Genomic DNA, 23,232 nt, shown 5'->3' with positions numbered 1-23,232 from the left:
ATCATCATGGGGGGTGGGACAAAGGCTCTCAAACTTTTGGGGTCCGGTGAACCCTTACGGGGAATAATTTCGTCAAAGGATACCTGGGTACGGGCCAATAGGAGCAAACTTTACAGGAAAAAGATGAAAGAACGAGACGCAATGTTTTTGAGGCAACAAAAGATTCGATTTGAAGGTTTTTGTTTGCAATTTGAAGTTTAATATTGAATTGAATCGCGATTGCATTCTTTGAAAACTCTTGCCTGGTCTTTGCATTGATCCCAACAGTCTTTTAAAGTAATCAAGAGGTATTTTTTTTCCTCATTCTTCAGATATTTTCCGCAATATATTTTTATTCTTAATATCTGATTGAAAAGTTTGACATTTTTCTTTTTGTTGACGATCTCTTATAGTGGACGCATAATGCAACCCCAGCCGCTAATGTAGCTTCTATTCCGTGCACCTTATAATGCAGTGCTCCTTACATATGAAAACGGTTTAAAATTTATTGAAGGCGCTTTTTAGTGCGGAAAATAGCAAAGCACAAACATTTATTTCCTAAATTTTTCAACATAATTCAATGCGAATTTTTTAGCGGGGCCTCCCAAGTCAGGGCCCGCCGACCTCAGTTTGAGAACCCCAAGTACAAGTGTATTTGGTACAATAGCATGCATGAACCTCTCTATCCGGCCTCTTGAACAACAAGGAGCCATCTTTGCCCACATCCGGATGCACTCACAGCGAAAAGAAGCAGCTGGCGGGGCCAACAAATAATACCCTCTTTGTACCTTCCCAACATCCCCTGCCCAAGCCCCCCGATCTCGTCTCTCCGCTCCAGGCTTCCCCAACGCCACATTAAGGGGCTGCTTACAAATGTAAAGGCTTTAGGTCTTTTTTCGGGCTCGGGGGGGGGTGAAACAGGAGTATGCCGTCTCGAGTGGGTTATAACGTTTCGACTTTGTGTCCTTTTCCGCTTCTGTTTGGTAAAAAAAAGACGTTTTGTTCACGATCCACTTCCGCTTTTGTTGAAAGGCCGAACGTGGGACGTTGTTCGCTGCAGGAATTTTCCAAACCGCGTAAACTGGCCATATGAAAGTTATATACTGTCTTAACGCTGAGACACTTTGCGAAACGGCATAGATATGCTTGCAACACTGGCATCACTATTGTATTAACATTTGACCTTTTTAGATTGAAATATTTGAACACAAGTCGCGGTGCCACCCATATAGACAGATTTTGTAAGAATAAATGCAGGCATATATTCTTTATCCTCTGCATATCAGACTTCTAGTATTGCAGTTTTACTTTTTTAGTCTTCTACTATATGTATATATATGTATATATATATGTTTTTTTAATTTGTTTTTACATGACTGTTTGTTTTTTTTGTTTGTTTGTTTTTTTGCATGTTGAAGAATCAATTTAATTCGCCAATGAAGGTGCCATATGCTAAAACAAGTTAAAGGGAGTAACAATTTGTCATCATGTATCTGGACTTGGTAATTTGCAAAATGAAAAAATGGAATGGAAAAAAAAAAACATTCCCACTCCATATTAATAACATATCTGTTTTATGATCCTTAATTAGAAACACTCGGACACTTAAGTCGGATCGACATTGTGGTGGTCTGTTACTGTGTTTATTCCAATTCCAAAAACGTATTGTGCTAATTAGCGAGCGGGAGACAACGACATCAACAAAGCGGGACAGAAAGACTGCGGAGCTCTTTGCCCCCCCCCAAATTGCGGGTTGGCAGAAGCCTCGCTTCATTTCCTTTTTCACGATGATGAATGGTTCCATGAAAAGGGGGGGGGGGGGGGCATTTATTGAAGCTCGTGCCGCATTCAATATTTGCATATGACATCTCCAAGTCATTTACGGCAGTCAGGAAAATGAGAAATCACATTATATGATGTTCTGGCAAGAACAGTCTCTTGTCCTTTTAAATTAAGAACAAATTGATTGGAACATTAATTCACTGATTGCTAAATTGCGCTATTGTTACCCCTCGGCATAACTGTCATACGTTTTATTCGGATACACATTGGCATTAGTGACAATTTTCCAACCCCAAAAACCCGAAACCCTTTGAATTAATCATTAATTGTAGCGATTGACAATATGAATGGAGTTCCTATGTTTGCCTTGAGGTGGTGCTTGTGTGTTGGTGATGATTGCAGAGAGAGTTTATTTTTAGGTTGTTTTATGTTTTTATTTTACATTTCCTAAGATCTAGGCATCATTTACAAGTCCGCACGAGCCATAATATTTATTTTCGGCTTATTTCGAGCATGCAAGTTTAGTTTGCGGTCATGCGAAGTGCTTCCTGCGTGATGTCATTCAGCCCATTCTGTAAAGTGCTAACAAGACTTGCTAAGGTGCTAACAGGTGCAAACTCATCATCATATCATATCCCGAATTGATATTTTTCCGCAGGGGCGTTTCGTACCACGAATTCTTAACCTGCCTTCACATAGCACAGTTTGAAGTGAAGCTCCTCATTTCACTTGAACATAGTTCCTTGACATGAAAATGCTCCAAAGTAGGCTCCAAGTGGATACCTTGTAATCAAATGTCAGACTTTTGTGAGTATACGTTGAGGGAAAAAAAAAAAACGCTTTGAAGGGTGGAAGGGGGGGGGGGGGGTGCTCCGGTGTCAAAGGGCCACGGGGAGGTCCGGTCCTAAAATCCTCCACTGTCCTTCAGGCCACATCCCCTAACTAATCTCCTTTATCTTCCACCTCTTCATCCTCTTTGTGGCGATGGCCTCGGGGAGATGTGTGGCTAACCTCCCCCCCCATCCCACCCCCACCCCACCCCAACCCCCCACCCTCCCTCTCCGCGGGCCTCGGAGCTGGCCGGCCTTCCATTTTGGCTTTCCCCGCTTCCTTCCTTCCTCAGCTCCTCCACTAATAGCTCCCTTGTTCCCGACTAGTCGGGGGGCTGCCAGCTGAGCGGTCATTCGTGGAAGATTCATTCTCGGCATGCTAATTGTAAACAGACCGAGAGAGCTGGAGCGAGAGAGCGGGAGGGAGATTGAGAAGGAGAATGGAGGAGACTTCAAATCCCTCCATTTCCTCCCCGGTGCATATCTCCGCCATCTTTACGGCTTATCCGGTTGCCGCTTCGCTAGCCTGCCTCCCTTCTCGTCGAACCGCACTAAATCACTGCGTCGTTAGCGTGCGCTAAATGTTGCGTTTGGAGTTGGCTCACTCGGACCCTTTTGTGCTTCTTCTAAAAAAAAAAAAAACATGTTCGGGACTCCTCCAAAATACCACTTGAGCTACCATGTTGCTGTGTCATAGGTATTCTTCACATTCTCCATTTGCCTGCAGCGAACCTGTTGCCCATAGTCTCCTTTTGGATAAAATGCATGTTCTGCATTGCTAGCACTTTTTTTTTTTTTGGACTTTGAGATAATTTAGCATCATACTTCACATTCTCCACTTTACTGCGAGCAATCTACTGCCCATAGTCTCCTCTAGATTGTCCTTACGTTGAGGTGAATGCGTTTGCTAGCACTTTTGGATATATCAGCCTTTGTACTAAATCAATACAGGAGAACCTGAACGCCATAATCTCCTGTTTGTTGCTGTGTTCGGTTTTCTTTGACTTGGAGGAAATATACATTTTTTTTTTACCTTCGGTCTCCTAGCAGACCACACGCACTTAGCATTTGTCGCGCGTTATAAATATGAGTAAATCCTCTCATGATAGCGTTTTAATGTCACCTTTGCAGGAAGAACGATGTTGTGGTCCAAAGGGTGGGATGGGAGAAGCGGATTTGCGTTGTTTATTCAGGGCCGCGCGCTCACTTTTTGTTTGTTGTAGTAGCAGCGCACCAGCACGCAAAGAACATGTGTTTTCGCCTTGCAAAAGGATATCAGCACACATTTGCGGGCGGAATTATTAGATTTGTTTAAATACAAAGCCCGCTGGTGTATGTAATGTTTCCACATGTCCGCGGAAAATGAGGAAATAACAATCCCGGGCCAAACGATCCTAATTAGGTTCAGCACCTTTGATGGCCCTCCGTCATGTTGTGCGGAAATTCCTCGTTTTGTGTCATTTTTGTCAAAAAAACAAATTCGGTTCATTCAAAGCGGTTGTGTGGAAAAGTTCAACGGACGGCGAGACTTATGCAATGCAAGCCTTATTTAAATTCTCAACACTTTTGGGCTAAACGGAACGACCTTCAAAAATAAGTTTGAGAAGGTTTTTGCGGCACCTTTCTTTGTCCCCTTTTTTTTGCTGCCACAAAACAAACACTAAATCGTTTTCGTAAGACGTGATTGTATTTTGAAAGGCTTGAATTTTGACAGGAAATGTTATTCCAATGCTAACTTTTGGGCTTTCGTATATTTTGATATTTAGATATCCTACGGAAAGTCACATTGAGTAAAAAGAAAAAGATGAAATACAGGGTTTTTTTTTCCAAATAGGAAGACAGAATACAATAAAACCAATTTCCACTCGTTCAAATTCATCGTTTTCATTTTTAGACGATCATACTTTCTTTCATTGCAATTTTTGTTTCTATTTTTGTATGTCTGTAATGAATTAATTGGACTGTCGTTATTTTCTAAAATATTCCTTTATTTTAGTATTGTATTTTTGTGACCATCTACTGCACCGGTAGATGAGTTGCACCAAAAAATAATGCAAAAAAAATTGTCACACTGGACGATAGGCCACATGTCGTAACATCAGATGTTTACGCAGTATGATGATAAATTGACATTTTTACAACATTTTTTATTAATTAAACTTTTATACAACATCGTATTCAATTTCTAAATATTTTTATGATTTTTAATACTATTTATTTATTACTTGAGTACAGCCATTGATTCACACCTTTTCAGTTGTATTTCATCTTTTACACCTCGAACAGATACACACATTGCAAAACCTGCAGATAAGCTGCACTGGACAATAAGCCGCAGGGCTCAAATCACGAGAAAAAAGATAGTCCGAAAAAAATGGGACAATTTGATGTTGTCGGGCTTTCTGGAACAAGCTCTTCTTTTACGCCTCTGTTGTGATAATTTTGCAGATTTTTATGACATTGAAAGGTTTTAGCCACTCCATAATGTTGCGTGGAAATCGTTCCGTATTTTTTTTTTTGGGTGCAATAAAAATAAATAAATGGCTTCCTTGTGGAGATCAGAGGCAAAATGGCTCATTTATAACTTCTGAGAGTGGCCGGCGTTTGAGTGAGTGATCGTATTCTTTTAGCAGGCAGAATTCCTTGCGTTTACTACATTGAAAAAAACAAAACACTTCTTGAAAACCAACTTGGGATGTTTTAAAGACGGCTATTAAGGAAAAAAGCGGGCCGGCCTCCATCCAGCACGCACAGCATGTCCTCAAACATATAGTTAGCGTACAGGCTTTTCCTGTGGTTAATTCCTGTGCCAATACCGATTTATTCCCTCCTTGAAAGCAGGAAACGGTCCAAAAACTAAAAAAAGGACCGGCCGGACTATTCTCTGCGTGGAAAACCTTCACTTTGCGCCTTGATTATGGTATATGGTTTCTGTCAAAGATAAACAAAGCGCGCTAAATTGGTCCGATCCCCGAACGAGGGGGCGACGCGGAGAAAGCAATTAGGAAGACGGAAGCCACTAATTAGAAGCTGCGTGCCCGGCCGACTGCAGCCATTTTGTTTTCATCAGCAATAATTGAAGAGCTTGGCTCGGCCGTGCCAGCCCGCATTCCGCGACATCTGCCTTGTGTGGGAGCTTGCGCTTTTGCGCCCTCCCTTTCCCCCTTCTTGTTACGCTAATTCATATGCACTAGCAATATTAATCATTATAATTTGAAAAAAAATGGCTATCCTAATGATTCAATGGCTGTTTCCAGCGAGTTTGCACAAAGGATTTGAAAATTCAGACGCGTTATGCTAGTTTTTGCTTGTGTTCTTTTTATCAATCAAATCAGTTCTTGGGTTGTTTCAAAAAGATATCCATGATGACCCAAGTAAATGTAAAACATACTTAGCTCGATGCTAACAAACACTGCAAAACGCCATAGACTGGCTAACAGTGGTTTTCAGGGGTCAAGGGAAATTTTAGCAGTTTCTGTAGGAGGTGAAAACTCGCAAGATTTTGCATTTCGTTAAGTTTTATGCCAATATTCGTTGCCGTCAGATGTTAACCCCCAAAAATTCAGACGCGTTATGCTAGTTTTTGCTTGTGTTCTTTTTATCAATCAAATCAGTTCTTGGGTTGTTTCAAAAAGATATCCATGATGACCTAAGTAAATGTAAAACATACTTAGCTCGATGCTAACAAACAGTGCAAAACGCCATAGACTGGCTAACAGTGGTTTTCAGGGGTCAAGGGAAATGTTCGCAGTTTCTGTAGGAGGTGAAAACTCGCAAGTTTTATGCCAATACTCGTTGTCATCAGTAAATCAGAAATTAGAAATCAATTCTTTATTTTGTGTTATTCCTTACGCTCTTCTTCTCTTTTACACAAGCCGGTTTTGTTATAAAGCCACCCTTCCTGATTCTATTCGCCGTTCTTTGTGTTTGCCCGGTTATTACCTAACATTTCTTGGCGAGTCTCCTTTTCACGCTGTTGTATAACAACCTTAATGAGAGCCACATACTCAAATGCTCATCTCGCTGCTCCACTTTGTCAACTCGATGACAGTAAACACAACTACAGTTGAAAAGACTACTTCACTCAGTCACACCCTTATACATCAGCTGTACACCTTGTGAGGAAGAGACGTATGGTGCATTCAAATGCGGTCAGAAAAAAACTAAAAACTAGATTAATCAATATAAAATTAACCATAATAATAATAGTGATGATAATATCTGTTGCTTCAGTCCCTGGGAAGAACCCGCAGAAAAAAAAAACACACAAATTTTGAAAATTGCTCCTCAAATGTTGAAAATTGCTCCTCAAATCAAGCGAATGATTCACAAAATCGCTCCTCAAAAAGTGTAGTCATATTATGAGCCTTGTAAGGGTATTTTTGATTTTTTTTGCCCAAAGTCCCACATCCTGTATGTTAAGTCTGGAAAAGGAATGTGCTGCGTGACACACACGTGCAGCACACCAGATGCGTGAGGTCTTTTTGTCCCTATTCTCTCACAATACACAAGTGCGTCCTCCATCTTCCCGTCATTGCTTCCTTCCCGGCCATAATGCTCGCGACACTCCCGGAGAAGAAAATATCCCAAGGAGCATAAAATATCCCCCTACCACCTCCCGTTTTTTTTTTTTTGATCGAGAAAGAAAACAGGAGAGGAAATAGCTGAAAGCTTTTCTCCCGTTCCATCTAATGTTTTTTCCAGACTGCCACAAATGCTTTTAGGGGGGCTGATGACCTTCCTCAAAGTGAACGTTCCCCCCCCTTTGCCCTCCACCTTGGAGTTAAGGAAATGTACAAAACAGGATAGCGCAACACAACATGTTGCTTGGGTTGACCCATTTTCTTAAGTTTGTTTGTTGGAGAGCAGGAGATCAACTTCTCGAGAGCTTCTCGCTTTATGATGTTCCGTTCCCAAGTCAGCAACATAGCATAGTCGCTCATTTGCTAGCTATTGAAAATCCGATTTTTACAATTTTTACAAATCGTGTCAGATTACATAAGGGCTGTTCCCATACAATTTTTTCACTTCAGATACAATGCTGATATTGCAGCCTAGTGCAGCGTATTTTTCGCACTATACGGCGCATCTAAAAGCGCCTTATTATCCGGTGCGCCTTATATAGTGCAAAACCCCCAAATTTTCATTGTCGAGGGGCGAAAAAAGAACATAAATTAATCGTCATGTAAAATTTTTTTTTAAATTTCGATATGCCATATCTGCTCCAATTTTGAAGCAATTTATATGGGGACAAGGCGCAAAAAACGAGTTTTTCAAAAATCGAGAACCCGTTTTTAAATCACCGAACAATATAAGGTTTTCTGTTGCAATTCGATAAAAAATGAATCACGATTACACTCGTGATTCATCAATGGCCAAAAAGCAAGCATCAGGCACCGCCTGCTGTCCCAAAAAGGAAGAACAAGCAGTCAACGTACATAGGTCGTGACCCGTCCTCTAAAAATACATCCATGGTGGGCCCCAAAGCCGCAGAACACGCCACAAGAAAGAATGGCTCCTTGCAGTGGAAGAAGGTAGCGGCCACTTTGAGCCCGTCTCAAATCAGCCCAAAACACATGTTAGCCGTGTTATGGTTAGAATTAGCATCCCGGATGTGGGCTCTATCCCTCTGGCCTCGGGGCTCAATCAAGTCCATCTCAAATTAGTGGGCTGCCTCCTTCTCGCTCGCGCTCTCCCTTTCTTTCCGGAAGACAGATAATTCACCCTTGATTGTGCGGCAGGAGGGGAAAAATGGGAAACGAAAACACGGCTGGAGTAGGAGACCTTATGCTGGGACAAGATGAAAATGGAGACAGGTGATTAAAGCACTTTAATCGCTTATTCTGAATCCGTCTGAAGTTTTGAATCGTCCGCTCTCGTGACTTCAGGTATTTCTGAAGCTGTGAAGAAGTATAATCACCCCGTGTTGGTAAAACGTTGAGGCTTCTATCAAATCCTGTGTGTTAAAGTCTTTAACTGCAAACATGTTACTCTCCACTGAGTCATTTTTATAGTGCATGCGAAATTGCGCCGTATCTCTAAGGTGCAGTCTGCTTTCTAGCTATTATAACATGGTTTCAAGTAGCCCTAGCGGTGGATAGGATACCTCTATCTATGCCAAGGGTGTCAAACTGATTTTTATCCTGGGCCACATTGTACTTATAGTGTCTGTTAAAGGGCCAGAATAAATCTAAAAATAGTCTAAAAAAAGCTTAAATTTTAACGTGCCGCTTTAATTTCTCTAAAATCCTGAAAATTTAGGACTTAAAAGGACTTAAAAATAGAATAACGTATGTGTCTAATAAACGCCATTTTTGCTGGTTTACATCTTCACCTAGTTTTGAAAACAGAGGCCGATAAAAACTTCAAAAGATAGATCGGGAACAGAAAAGGGTTATTTTTGAAGACAATCAGCAAGTTTAGCTAGAAACTTGAAATCAAATCAGCATTTGGCGGGCCACGTAAAATGATGTGGCGGGCCGGTTCTGGCCCCGGGGCCTTGAGTTTGACACCTGTGATCTATGCCTAAAGCTTCCTTGAAAACATAGTAACTGTAAAAATATCAATTTGAACAGACCCTAGGATTCTTTGCTCCCTGACCTGAAAGCCCCGAACGCTGCGGCGAAGAGAGAAGGCCTCCTGCCCATTAATTACAGAGCGGCCCTTCAGCCGTTAGCTCAGACCGCCTCAACATGCACAGCACATCCGACCCGGGCGGGAACACTTGGTTCCCTTAGTCCCGAATGGCAGCACAAAGCCTGTTTGCTCGCCCCTCTGCTTTGTTTGTGCCACTTTGCCTCTCAAAACAATCCAAACCCCAGCGCTTATCTTTCTTGAAATGTCTTTAACCGTACGTTTTTCGAGCAACTTTTCGGCTTTGCGTATACATTTTAGATGATTCATTTTAACAAAACTTTCAGGTCATGTATATTGATTGCATTAAATTTAATTTCAAACTAAAACAGAAGCTGCGGTCTGCCCCAGGGTCAGCAGAATGTCTTATAAAGTTCACTGAATTTTTCAACTAATAATTTCTTTTTTACATTCAATTATCATCAGCCTTCGGATTTTTTTTTATTTATTACCCAATAGCAATATTTGTCTGGGAGTTTAACACACAAGTCAAACTGCCCTTTAGGGACATTTTTCACACTAGCCATTACTCCAGGTTTTTGATCCTTGGGGTTCCCAGGGGTCAATCCTAGTCCCCCTGTTTTTCAATATGATCGGTACATGCTTTCATTAATACACACTTGTCTTCTTTCTGATATTGCCAAAATCCCATTTTGACATTCTGTGTAAAAAGTTCAAGCGGTCGAGACTTGTTACAACTGTGCCTTGCTAATTTCTGTAGTTCTCATGTGGAGACTGGTTTCAGTTGTTTTATATATATTTTTTTTATCTTCTCCCTTATATTACCCTTATGTTTTCTTTGATCTCTTCTAAGATTTTGGACCGCTACTCTCGTTGCGCATCCTGACTGGCCTTGTTGTCACGTGTACTATGTTAGTTTATGTCTTTTTATGTTTCTTGGACAGCTTCAGCCAGTTAAGTCAACTTTTTTTGCCCTGTAGTTATGCAGCGTAATAATAATAAAGTATGTCTTAAATCTTGATTCATTACAACGATGGCATTGCATGAGGAAATACTGAATTAGGCACTTCTCCTTGAACTTCATTTTTTTGTCAGTACGTAGCCACCTATGGGTCGGAAACTCCAGTTGGTTATTTGTTTAGCGGTTGTGAAAAGTGGGCCAAATATTTTCTGGTGAGGAAAATTTTGCTTCATCCTGCACTGCGATAACTCAAAAGCTAGGAAACGGTTCCCTTAATGATCCATTGAGCGTGTTTTCCCAATATGATTGTTGATTTTTAACCACGGAACGGGTTTTTAGTATGCATGTCACGCATCCGTCTGGTTTCTATAGACTTCTTAGGTGCCGGGTGTTTACTGCTCGCCGCGGAACAATGGCTGTTTGTGGCTTGGGAGGAAAATACACACATCCTCCAGCACTTCATCCGTCTCCCCGCGTACGCCGCGGCCTCTCCGAGCAGGCTTTTAGCGCCATCGGCGGTCAATACAGGAAGCCGAGGCATTCATCATTCTCCCCGAAAACGCGCCGCCATGTTGCAAGTCTCATTCCTGGAGTCCTTCGCGATCCCACGGACTTAGCCCCCATCTGGCACCGGGGGGTTTTCTTCTGCGCTATTGCGGCTAATTCCTACACGCTAAAGCGTTCCCGTCTGTCCGTGGCCCATCGAGACAAGATGGTCACCAGGTGTCTTCCTGTCTTCAAAGTGTTGGCGTCGTTAATCATGCCCCCCCCCTCTCTCTCCTGGCCCCCTTTTTGCACCGCCTGCACATGTGTTTTACTTTCCTCGGGCCCTACACACCGCGCATATACTCACCCCGTACGTACGTACGCTACGCCTGTATATTTTGGGATAGTCTGTGGCCCAGCTGCATTTCCTCCGGGGTTTATGTACAGTTCGGATGGGATTGGAACCACATTGGTGAAGAGGGGAAGCGTATGCATGCCGTCTTAATGAAGTCACCGTGATCCCGTTACAGATACGGTTGCTTTATACGGGAGATGCACCGCACCTCCAGCTGACTGCTGTTGTTCGTCAAACTGAGTTCTTTGTACCCTCGGGGTCTGCGAATTATATTTAAAAAATACGTACGTGGACTTGAATTTCAGTAAAACTGACGTGGTAAACCAGTTACCGTTGTTATATTTAAGGATAAGCGGGTAAGAAAACGGAGAGGCGGGATTTTTATAATACCTCCCGATTCCCTCTGGCCGATAGTTCCATCCAGCCAACAGGAATGGCGTCACATTTTATGGCATTAATGTAAATTTCCGGCCTCTCGTTGCCGGCAATTTATCCTAGACTCCAAATTTAATCCATGGGAGAATTGACTTCCATCCATCCATTCCCCTGTAAATTCACAGGTCGATAAACAGGAAGTTGTAAGAACATAATGGCGGACCTTGTGACGCGCATAAAAGGATTTGTGTGCGTTTTGGGGGGAAGTTGGTTGAAACGCCAGCGATACGCATATCCTCAATCTGAACTCCCTCAATGTCTGTCAAGGCCACGGCGGCCATAGACATGACTTGGCATCGGGGCCTGTTTCATTAGCGGTGCCGGGGGTTGCACTCTCAGTGCCCTCACTGACGTAAAACCAGTTGAAAAAAAAAAAAGCACCGGGGGGGGCAACGGGGGAGGTTGATTTCTGTTGATTTAAATTGTCAAGGATTTGGGGGGGGGCTTGCACCCCCTTGCAGATGCCAAATCAGTAATGCGTTCCTCTGGGCTGGGAGCTGCCTGAACTCTGGACCGGGTGCTCTCGGGGAGGAAGTTCCGAGCCTTGGGGACTACCACATGTCCTGTTTTTTATTTTATTTTTTTTTCTCTCCTTTGCCACTAGCCAAGGCCTGTCTCTCGCCATTTGGACAACGTGTCCTTTTCGTAACCTCCTCGGATGCTGGAATATTCGCGGAATGACACGATCAGATATCGTATTTTTCGGTATTCGATTATCCCACAGAGAAATAACCAGAATTACAGAAAAAAAGAGAGAGCCTAGCGGGTGTAGTCTCTCTCCCTCCTTTATACCCTCAATGACTCAGCATTTTTATACCAGACATCCTTGACAATTTTTGTTTGAGGAGCCCTGGACTAGAATGCGTTTTATGTCACAGCGTCATTTTCCCATCAGTGTTCCGTGGCAAAACAATGTTCACTGTGTGACCAGTAAAGGCGCCCGCCCACTCCTCCTCTGGGAGCTGATAGGACAGGAAGTTTGTCGGGGATAACACTCCTTTGGTTGTTGCTATTTAGGACAACAGGAAAAGGTTTTTGTGTTTCCCCGTCATCCTGCTCCTCCGCCTCCTTCCTCCATTGGCCTGCTGTGTTTATTCACAGTCACTCTCAAGCACTCCAGCTGCATTTCAGCCCTCTCGACCTGATGGGTCTCCCTGTGACCCTGATCGCTGACAGTTTTTTTTTTTTTCTTTGTCTTGCACTGTGGGAACACTGTGAATCCTACACATTGCGGGTTTTTTTTTTCCCTAATTGCGTAAATGCTTTTAAAGGCGCGGTAATTAAAAGTTTTTTTTTTTCAACTACTCAAATTGTTCAGTGTTATCAGATTGAGCCGTACATAAGTCAGTAAAATATACTAACACCCACAAAAAAACAGAAAAAGGGTATGGTCTAGTAATGGTATGGATAGTGCAATTATTTTTTATAGTATTTTATCTATAATTAATTTGATAACAATCATTTATGTATATGCATATATAAATGAAAACTCACGATTTATGCGCTGTATAAGGCGCATCGGATTATAAGGCGCACTGTCAGAAAATTGAAGGCTTTTAGGTGCTCCTTATAGTACAAAAAATACAAATGAACTCATTCAACCCCAAAGACATCATTTTGCATTTTTTTAAGAATCCATGTCCGGCCTCTGCTCGGAATATTTTCATGTGTTAGGGTTAGGGTTGGGGTTAGGGTTAAGAGTTCATTCTTAAAGTATTAACTTTTGACTCGCAAAACTAGCTAAATAAGTGGACTATCAATGTAGTTTTCAGTGCCTATTATAAAACATGCCTTTCAAATTCTCCATCCAGCATTTATGCAAAATCTCCATTTCACAATTTAACTCGTTTTCAAATCTTTGATCTTTAAAATGACAAACTTCATTGATTTAGTTGGAATTATTATGCAGGCCCGTCTTGTTGTATTAGCTGGGAAACGAGAATAATTTCCCAAAAGAGCTTCAAAATAGAGTATGCAAGGTCAGATGTAAACAAAAATTCTGCTCGCGTCTTGATTATTCCCATTTCGCCCGGCATGGCAATACTTTTCTGACCTCCAGCTTGGGGAAAGGCCCAATTTTTTTTTTTTCCCCCGAAGCAAGGTCACAAAAATTCCCACAGTCCAAAATCTTGTCAAAGGTCTTCCCCGGAAAGCCGCTTCGGAGACCGCTGGGAAATATCTGGCAAACGACTTCAAAACGTTCCCATCAAACGTAAACAAAATCCCGATGGCCTTGCGATTTCCAGCCGCATTCCGATACGCTTATCAGAAGACATGTCTTCTTCCCACGTCGCTGTTCTTGTGTCAAAGATAGCCGTCATGGCAAAATGGACGCCAAGTCCACCGTATTTCCCAGCCTATGAAATTAATCACCATAAAGTGTCTTCTCTCATAGAAGAGATTTGTTATCAAAAAATAATATGAAATATTTTTCCACACGAAAATAATCAATGTAAAGTGTCTGTTCTCAAAAAGAAATAATTATAAATAAATATTTGTCCTCCGAAAAATATTAAACATAAAATCTCCCCTTTTGGGATTACAATAATTATTAAGAAATATTTGCCCACAAACAAAAGAAATAAAATAACTAATACAATTAATAAATCAATAAAAAAGAAAGAAATGATGAAAGTATATTCTCATATTTTAATATATATAATTAATGATCTGCATAATTAACACAAATAATGAATCTTATTCATGTTTTCCAAAAGGGTCCTCTTTTGAGATCATCGTAGAGCTCTGTTTACAAAAATAAAATGTAACCTGACAGGTAACGAGAGGAGGCACGGGACAAGTTGGGTCCAACCATTCTAGTATCTACTGAAAATGAACTTCTACTTTCCTGAAACATTTAATAAATCCATTAATTATTTGTAAAATATTTTGCATGTTTGCTGGTTTTATTTAAAATCTGGAGTACCCCCTGGAGTTCCTTCAAGCACCCGGTACTTTGCTCCGCTGTCCTAATACCTTTGCTTATACCACGACCGTGATGCCTGCAAATAAATAAGAGGTGCGCGGGGTTCATCTGGCTTCCTTTAGCTACCCTGTAAAGTCCTCAATAGCGCGTGTGTGGGGGGGCTCAACTTTTAACCCCGGCGTATAGACCCTGTAGGCCCACTTCAAAGGGCGAGCACATCAAACAAACCCGAGCTTGGTAGATGGTCAGCGAGGATAAAAAAAAAAAAATCCATTTGTCACCTCCTTGACTTAAATGCACTTTATCTCCATTAAAAGCCACTGGGGGAGGGGGGGGGGCGTTAAAGGGATGAGCAGGGGATTGCAGGCCGCAGTCCACATGAATATGAAGCGTTATGTCATAAACAAGGACTCAGCCCTCAAATAAGACGCCATCTGTCTATGCGCGTTATTCCTGATATGCCGGCGCACCCCCACCCCCGTTCCCATCAGCGGCACCAGCGCCACCCCCCCGGTCCTGACGCTAGCTTGTCTGAGTGGCCCTCTGCCATGCATTCCTCCCTTCCCTGTTTGGCCTCTGTCTCAGGAAGTGTCCCAATTAGTGGATAAACACCGTGGAGGGGTCGGGGAGGGGGAGACCCCGGTCTTGTCGCCGGGGTGGGGGGGGATCAATTAGAACTCTCAGCTCGAAACCTTAGCGCTGCATATCAGCCCCGTATCTTTTTCGTACCGTATTCTCTGCGCCGTAACAAAACAATGTATTTTATTGTCTGATTGAAATTAACAAATATAAGTCATATCATAATTATATATTTTTAAACTCTTGATTGTTCTTGGCATTGATCTAAACAGCCTCATAATATAATCAAGTTTTTTTTCCCGTTCTTCACATAGTACTTTTCACAAATCATCTTCATTATTACAGTAATTTCTGATTGTCTGTTAATAAAGTTTGACTGATTTATCTGATTGTTTTGTTGACATTCCCTTGAGCGCAGCTCCATCTAGTGGAAGCACAACGCAACCCCAGCTGTAGCTTCTATTCTATGCGCCTTATAATGCGCTGCGCCCTTCATGTGAAAACTGTTTAAAAATAGGCCATTCATTGAAGGTGCACCTTATACAATGCATAACCTCCAACTTTTAAATAAAATAACTTAATCGCCATAAATTCTTCAATTTCTACCTGTTTTTTTTTTTAATAATTTTTGTTTTTGTTTTTAACTGAATAAAAGAAGCACCTGACAGATAATTCGAAACATCCCGTAGTGTGCCGTCACCTCGGTTTATTTTGGCCCCTCCCCTCGCGCCGCCATGCCAGAATGCATGGTGGACTTTTAGTGGCGGCTAACGCTAACTGAGCGCAGCGGATGGCTAACCTCAGGAAGCACTTAGCTTGACGTATGACCCCGCCGTGACCCCCTCCGGGATGGAAACACGGCAATGTGAAAACCTAACAAATCACAGAGCTCCGCTCAAAATGGCTCCCGACTTCCAGGTTAAGTCACAGGAATCAATCAGTGACACCCCACAAGTGGAATTTTTTACGAGTATAAAAACTGGCATGTGGCAGCTCCACAATATTGTGTTTGCGTTGCGGGGTGCTTACACCAAAGTTCTTCTTTTTATTTTTTTTTTTACTCCACAATGAATTTATTTGTTCACTTTTTGCTCGGTTTCCTGCATTCCTCCTCCACTATTCATTGTATGTCCTGACTGTGGTTGCTCCACAATGTTGTATGCGTCCGTTTTTTTTATGTTCTAGCAGCTATGTGACGTTCGTTTAAACCCATTTGACTTGTTTCTTCCATTTTTGGTATGTTTTCACCGACTTTTTCTAAATGTTTTTTTCAAATCCGCTTTCAAAATAGACTGAACTGTGGCCGCACCACAATGTTTGGCTTTTGCGAGAGCTACATAATTTATTTTGTTCTGTCTAGTGTGGCTTAGTTGTTTTTTGTTTGTTTTTATTTATGTATTTATGTATTTGTTTTTGTAAAGAGTATTCTATATTTCACTTTAGACTCCATTTCACTTGATTGTCTTTCGTGTGACCGCCCCACAGTGTTGTGTACATCCATGGTTATGTTCGAGGGGAAAAGCAGCTTATTTATTCCTGCCATTTTGTCTTGTGTCTCTTCATTACTACGCAACTAATTTATGGCGTTCTAAAGGCCACTTTTAATCACACAAACGCCCCACAATGTTGTGTGTGTCAATGCCCACCTGTGAATGCAATGTCACTTATTTGACTCATCTTTTCTAGATTCTTTGCATGTCTACATAACAGTGGTTTTGAAATCGACTTCCTCTGTATGTGATCACTCCACAATGTTGTATGGTTCAGTGGCCGTGTCCTGGAAACATTCTTGTCCAGTTTGCCTTCTGTTTGGCCTTTTTGCTACACCTCCACAAGGCAGTTTTTTTTTCTAGTTTGTTTAAGTCCTTTTTTCTCATAGTATATTCTGACATATAATCGCTCCACAATGTTTATGTTGTCTTTTTGGCATGAGATGATCATTTTCATCAAATAGTCGATGGTATGGCACCCTTTGATTTCATCCCAAAGTTCTGAAAAGAAACCATTTGTTTTGCATAGCGCCTCTGAGACTAAACTATGGAGAGAATCACTTGACTTTGGATCAAGGAGAGGCGCAATCATTAATGTGAATGTGAATAGGTCCACAGCAGAAATACAACCCCGGAGGGAATTGCGGTTATCTCCGCACGAGCTGTCCAAAACCATATGGTCTGGCCCCGGCGCTCAAACGCCACGCCATCCATTTTGAATTAAAGCGGCGCGACCCTTGCGCGAGTCGCTCGTTTGATTGAGCGAGACCCCCTGCGACCCCCCCCCCCCCGCCGCCGCCGTGGCCCCACCTTCTGCCATATTCCACTTATTTCCACTGGCAAATATGCACTCTGCATTCCACCCCACGGAACGGCGCTCGCCGTTGCCGGGGAAGAGTCACTCAAGCAACGGTGCAATTACCGTCTCCGTATCCCCAAAAGTCACTGGGAACCGCCGCTCGGAGGAAGAAATGTTACTCGATAGGTACAAATTATACATGTATGGTCAACGTTGAGACGCGAGGGCCACTTTCGGCTTCGCTAGCCGTATTTCAGCTCCGGGGATCCGACGCTAATGCGTCTCCTGAAAAGTATTTGCAGTCTTATCGAGCTGGCAGTAAAGCGGCAGGATATGCGGCCTGTTTTTCTTTTTCCGCACTTGGCGGGACTTGAGAGTAGTGTTTTGCGGCGGTGCCGAGCAGTATTCCATATGGCTGTCAGCGGGATGAATTACTGCGAGCGCTCCCCCGACACCGAATTGGAAAAGTGCACATTTTTTTACGCAGTCGTATACAAAGTGCTTGGGTGTACATATGGAGGCTATGCACGGGAAAACAAGCGGCGAGTCAAAATACCGAAGAGTCAAACACCTTTTTAATCATTTGTTTGTCCACCGGAACTTCAGTTTAATGGTCTAACCGGGGGAACGTGTTGTCTGTCGGCGACCATTCTTTGAATACGGCAAAGTAGGGATTAAACAAATCCTCGAGTAATTGGAGTACTTCAGTTCATAAAAATCAAGTGTTATTTTCTGCACCCGTTTATTTAGTGTATGCTGTCAGAAGGAACCTAAACTAAACTAAACTAATAATAATGGCTGTAACACGGCACCAACATCAAAATAAACCTAGCTTCTGAGATCTTAGAAGAGATAAGGTTACATTGACAGTTTTTGACCATGCCCCGAACAGAGGGCATGGCTGGTCAGGGGAAAAAAAAATCCCTGCACATGCATCAACAGGCTGGTGGGGGAATGGGGGCCCTGGAGCAGCCCCCGCCAGCAAGGGCCAGGTGGAGCGATCCTCAGCAGCAGTCACGAGTGAATTCAGGAAGGACAGAGGTGTCACAACTGCTCCATATAGGCTGGCAAGACCCGACGGATGACTTTTCGAAGGCAATTTAATCGACGTAAATGACTCAGTTGCTAGTTGCTGTTCCCACTGATCACTTTAACAAAGCAGGCCTACTCAAATGTGCCGTTTAACGAAAAAAACTCCGCTTTTTTTTTTTTTTTTTACATGTATGCGTGTGTATGCGCACGCACTATGATAACAGGCGAGCCATTGCAGTTTTCAGAGTGGCTATTTGTCTGTCAAACTTAATCTCTGCACGCAGTTGGGCTGGAGGTGGCTTTTACCGTCTGTCAAGCAGAAGCGGAAAGAGGTGGGGGGGGGGGGGGGAGAAAATAAAAAGTTTGGAATGGAGTGGATATTTCAGGGGTGGAAAGTGCTGCATACCATAAATAGCTTCACTTGCACTGCTAGGACTCTTCAACAAGAGCCATGTTTTTTTTTTTTTTTCTTTCAGGAAATGACTATTTACGTTGAAATATAATTTGGGCGAACCGGCCGCACGACGTGTGTCGGTGCAATTGAGATAGTATAATACTTTTATGGCCTTTGGCTTCCATGCTCCCATTGACACCCTGAAAACAGCAATCCAAGCTTTTGGGTTAAGCCTCCTTTCTTCCTTACAAGGCCACAAGGTGCCATAAGCGCCTCCGCTGTGTTTATCCAACCAATCACCAGCTGTAGTCGCAGTCACCTGTGAAAGATGATATTTTTTGCTGCCTTTTTCCAAAAGGGAAAAAAAACACTGACATAAGTTGACGTATTCATTTTTCGGCCCGGTAATTAATAACCGTATTTTTTCAGAGTAAAAGCCACAACTTTTTTCTTATGATTTGAGCCCTGCGGCTTATAGTCACTAATCACTGTCGAGGTTTTTTTTTTCTTTTTCTATTTCTTGATTACCTCCAGCTTCGTTTCCATACTAATCATCTTCTTACTTCTCCGTTTAACATCGCTAACTTCTTTGGACCCGTCACTAATTCAACTTTGAATTAAGCACTAAAATGCGCAAAAAATACAATATTTTTAGCACTCGCACGAGATCAAGTCTTTAGTATGTCGGCATCTGAGTCACACCGACCAATAGCAGACCAGCATTTTAGTGATACATGAGCGTGGTGCGACTCGCAGTCATACGCACGCCAAGTTTAAATTTTGTAATTGTTGATCCTGTAAAGTGGGGAAAATGCTGTAAAAGGGGTACGAAAAAATTTCGTATTCCACTTAACGTGAAAAAAACGGAATCTATATTTGCTCTTCAGTATTCTGCTGATGTTATGTGCAAAATATCCATCCAGCGAAAAGAATACAAGGCAGACTTAGTGGATCTGCGTTGAGTCTTCTCCAAGTCAGCGCACCACACCTCAAGTTGCGTAACTACTCCGGATCTCGGTGATTCCCTTTTGGCACGGACACAACAAACCTGCCTTTCTAAAGATAGACAAACAGGTCTATTCACATGCTGTCAACTTGCTTGATCTGCTCATCAACAAACCGCAAAACTGAAAGTCTCCGCTTCTTCCAACAACAAGCCTCGCCTTCGCCTTCGCCGCGCCGCTCCGACGTTGAAAATTGATCCGTCCAGCCACATAATGCCAGTTTTGACGCACAATTGTGTATTTTTATCGGGCATATTCTTACTTACAATAATTACCGTAACGGGACGAGCTAGACGGCTTGACTGTTGCAGCTAATAACAGCTCGTGTTAGCTGAGGCTTTTTAATGTTTAAAAAAAAACGTGAAACTACGTCCCTGGCATTGAATGAGTTAAAAAAAAAAAAAAAAATCTGCCATCTGCCCGCAATTGGAGTCTGTTCTCTTAAGAGATACGCATCTTTCGGGGGGGGTGAAAACGCTCCCCGATGAGGGTGCCTGCGCTAATTGTCCTCTCTTATCTGGAGTTGCGTCCTGTGTAGGCCACTTAGGAAGTTTTGAAGGGAAAAAATGCTCTGCTAATGGCATTTACAGTAATCCGCGTAAAGCACAATGCGCGGGGGCCCAATGATTGTGCGGCTGTGGTGCAATGTGTGTGTGAGAGAGGCAGTTGCGATTGCAACTTTGATAAGAAGCATGTTGATGTAGTGTGCAAAAGCGCTTTGTCTGTGGAGCGTAACAGCGCCCTTGAAAGTGGTGAACCTGCGCTGGGTAAATATACATATGCGCACACTCCACTGGCAGCCGGTTCTGGTCTGCAAAGGCTGAGAAGGGGCTTTTGTCGCATTTCCCAGGACAAGGTTAGGGCTTCGAAGTAGGGTTTCAAATTGAGGGTTTTTTTTTTTGGGGTGGTCACCTTTTCTCCAACGGGTACATGAATGATTTTAAAAGAGTGTCCGCAGCTATCAGGAAATCTGATTGATTTCTTTGTTTTTTTTTGAAATGCCATGACAGGAACATATTTTTCCTTTTCAAATTAAGAGCAAATTGATTGGAACATGAAGGAACCTATTGCTAAAATGTCTAATATTGACATGTGTACCTTAATTTAAAGAACAAAGTGTAGAAGAGTGTAAGAGGGTCTAAGAATACTGCATCTGTGCAAGTATGTGGGGGGGAAAAAACAATTCAAAATTGTTCCCTTGAATTTGGTCAACTCATAGTTCTGTCCTCGTCCATTGTGCACTTGAACACCTTAGCACAATTAAAAAAAAAAAAAAGAAAAAGTGATTTCCTCGCCTTTGCCCTACATTTTCCGATATGTTCAAAAAACACAGAAGTGAACATTCCTCATCAGTATTTTTCATGCTTTTATTATCATATCAGTTTTGCATTTGTCTCCATAAAGTCACCGCAGAGATTCCTTTCAATTCGTTGAATCCGATTTAATGCTTTTAAACGCTCTGTAAGGAACAGTAAATGTCTCTTTTCAAATTGAGAGAAAGTGAATTGGAACAGGACACAACTTCATGTTTGTAAACTGCCGAAATCCATCTATTCATGGAGGTGGAGGACCGCAGAGATTCCTTTCGATTCGTTAAATCCGATTTAATGCTTTTAAACGCTCTGTAAGGAACAGTAAATGTCTCTTTTCAAATTGAGAGAAAGTGAATTGGAACATGACACAACTTCATGTTTGTAAAGTGCCGAAATCCATCTATTCATGGAGGTGGAGGACCCCTCTGCCTTGGAGGAGGTCCGTGCTGTCCTGAGTTGCCATGGTAGTCCTGGTGACCATCATCGCAGACAGCCCATGTAATATTTAGCAGACTACTGTAGCAACATGATGAAAGATCATGTTTCCAGTTCTGTACCTTGCCTGAAGGCGAGGACTGTAAAAAAAAAAAAAAAGGCTCCTTTTTTTATGAGCTTGTTCCTCCTCCTCCTTTCCGAAAAAAAAAAAGCGCAACACACTCCTATCAGCCGACATGCCCGAGTGCAAGGTGAGGATCACAAAAGGAACACCTGGCAAACGCCGATGTGCTCCTCCTCCTTTGGAGACACACACACACACGCACACCTCCTGACTCACCTTTTACTTGGCAGGCAGGAAGTGGCATTGATAGGAGCTGCATGTACACGTCCCACGCGGTGCGCTGATATTTTCTTATATTCCACCATAATGATAATCATCATTATTGTACATGCTACATATTTCAATCTATTTTTTTTCGTATCGTTCTACTGGATTTATTTATTTGTAGCAACGAGGTTTGAAATGTTATCACGTAAAATGACATTTTATTTTTTAAAATATCAGTTAAATTTGAACGTTTTAGTTGCGTTGTTTTTGTTTTAATTTGAGAAAACTAAATGCCGTTTCCTCGTTTAACTTTTTAAGCCATGCTGATGCCTGGGAGCTCCCTGAAATTTTATAAAATTTTACAAATTTTAACACTCATATTTTACCTCTTCCCTGCATTGAATGTTACACTGGTGAGGCGTTCACTGACCTCTCACAATGTGGGAAATCTGAAACACATAACGCGCAACAAATATATAACTTAGGGATATGAACACGTGAAAATATGAAAAGTTTAGGAAGATGATATTTATTTTGTTTAGCTAGTTTTTACATTATTGCCAGTGTTTTTGCATCTTTTACGCGATATAGGAATTACGGTAATCGGTCTCGGTCCTGAAGAAAAAATCTCAAAATTTGATAATGATTTCTATGATTATATGACTAAATTCCAAAGATTTAGTTGGGCCAAGTAGATTTGGGAAATCTGGGGTGTTTTGTGGGCAAGCGCCAGCTGATGTTGGTGCATGTCCACGGGATTCTTACAAATCATCATCCCTTAAAAAAAAAGAAATCAAAAAATCTTGTGCTATTTACTTTGCGCTCGCCACCTCTGAGACCTGGGAAACGCCACTCCTGTTAAAACAACACTCTGTGTGGCAATGTCCATTTATAAACGGACATTTATGTAAAGTTGAGGGCTATTTGGGAAAAACTCCGGGTGAACCCCCACCTCCCCCCTCCCCAACCCCCCTCTCTGCTGCAATAGACAAATTTCCACCACCCGCCACAGTTATAAAGTGGGAATATAAACCTACTTCAAAAATACAGAGCTCTTTTTGCAATACTTTATGGACAGCTTGCGGTGCGAAGGAAATTTGGCCCGACGTGAAATTTGATAGGCACGAGTAGGCTAGAAGAAGAATGCCTGAAAAGAAGCAGGAAGTGCTTTTTTTTTTTAGCCTACAATTATAGAAGTGTGGCGCTGTCAACAAGTTTGACTGGTAAACTTGTTCAAACAAGCATACGTTTAAAGGTACTTATCGAGGAAATGCTAAAAAATGGCAGGGGCGGAGCTTGAAATTTTTTTTTTTTTCTGAGGGGTAACCGCAGTGAGAACACCGTTCATAGCGTCAAAATGTTTTTAAAATGTAACCAGATCAATTTCTTCCCTATCCATATAGATACTATATCATTTTTTTTTCGGTCCCTTTATGGAGAAAACTTGTAAAAATGCAATAACAGCAAAAGTAGCTACCCGGTATATTTATATATTTATGAAATTATT

At 42.1% G+C, this 23,232-nt stretch overlaps 1 protein-coding gene across 1 annotated transcript in view; it reads left to right on the top strand.

The window, feature by feature from the left end:
- The window catches only part of afg2a (AAA ATPase AFG2A), a 78,299-nt gene that overhangs the window by 29,991 nt on the left and 25,076 nt on the right, over window positions 1–23,232 (top strand). The gene's annotated exons all lie outside the window — the stretch shown is intronic.

The sequence above is a fragment of the Hippichthys cyanospilos genome, chromosome 13 (assembly GCF_059441005.1).
Source record: "Hippichthys cyanospilos isolate Australia breed blue-spotted pipefish chromosome 13, RoL_Hcya_1.0, whole genome shotgun sequence".
NCBI classification, from domain to species: domain Eukaryota; kingdom Metazoa; phylum Chordata; class Actinopteri; order Syngnathiformes; family Syngnathidae; genus Hippichthys; species Hippichthys cyanospilos.
The sequence above is the reverse complement of the archived record's forward strand: the minus strand, read 5'-3'. Positions and strand labels throughout refer to the sequence as shown.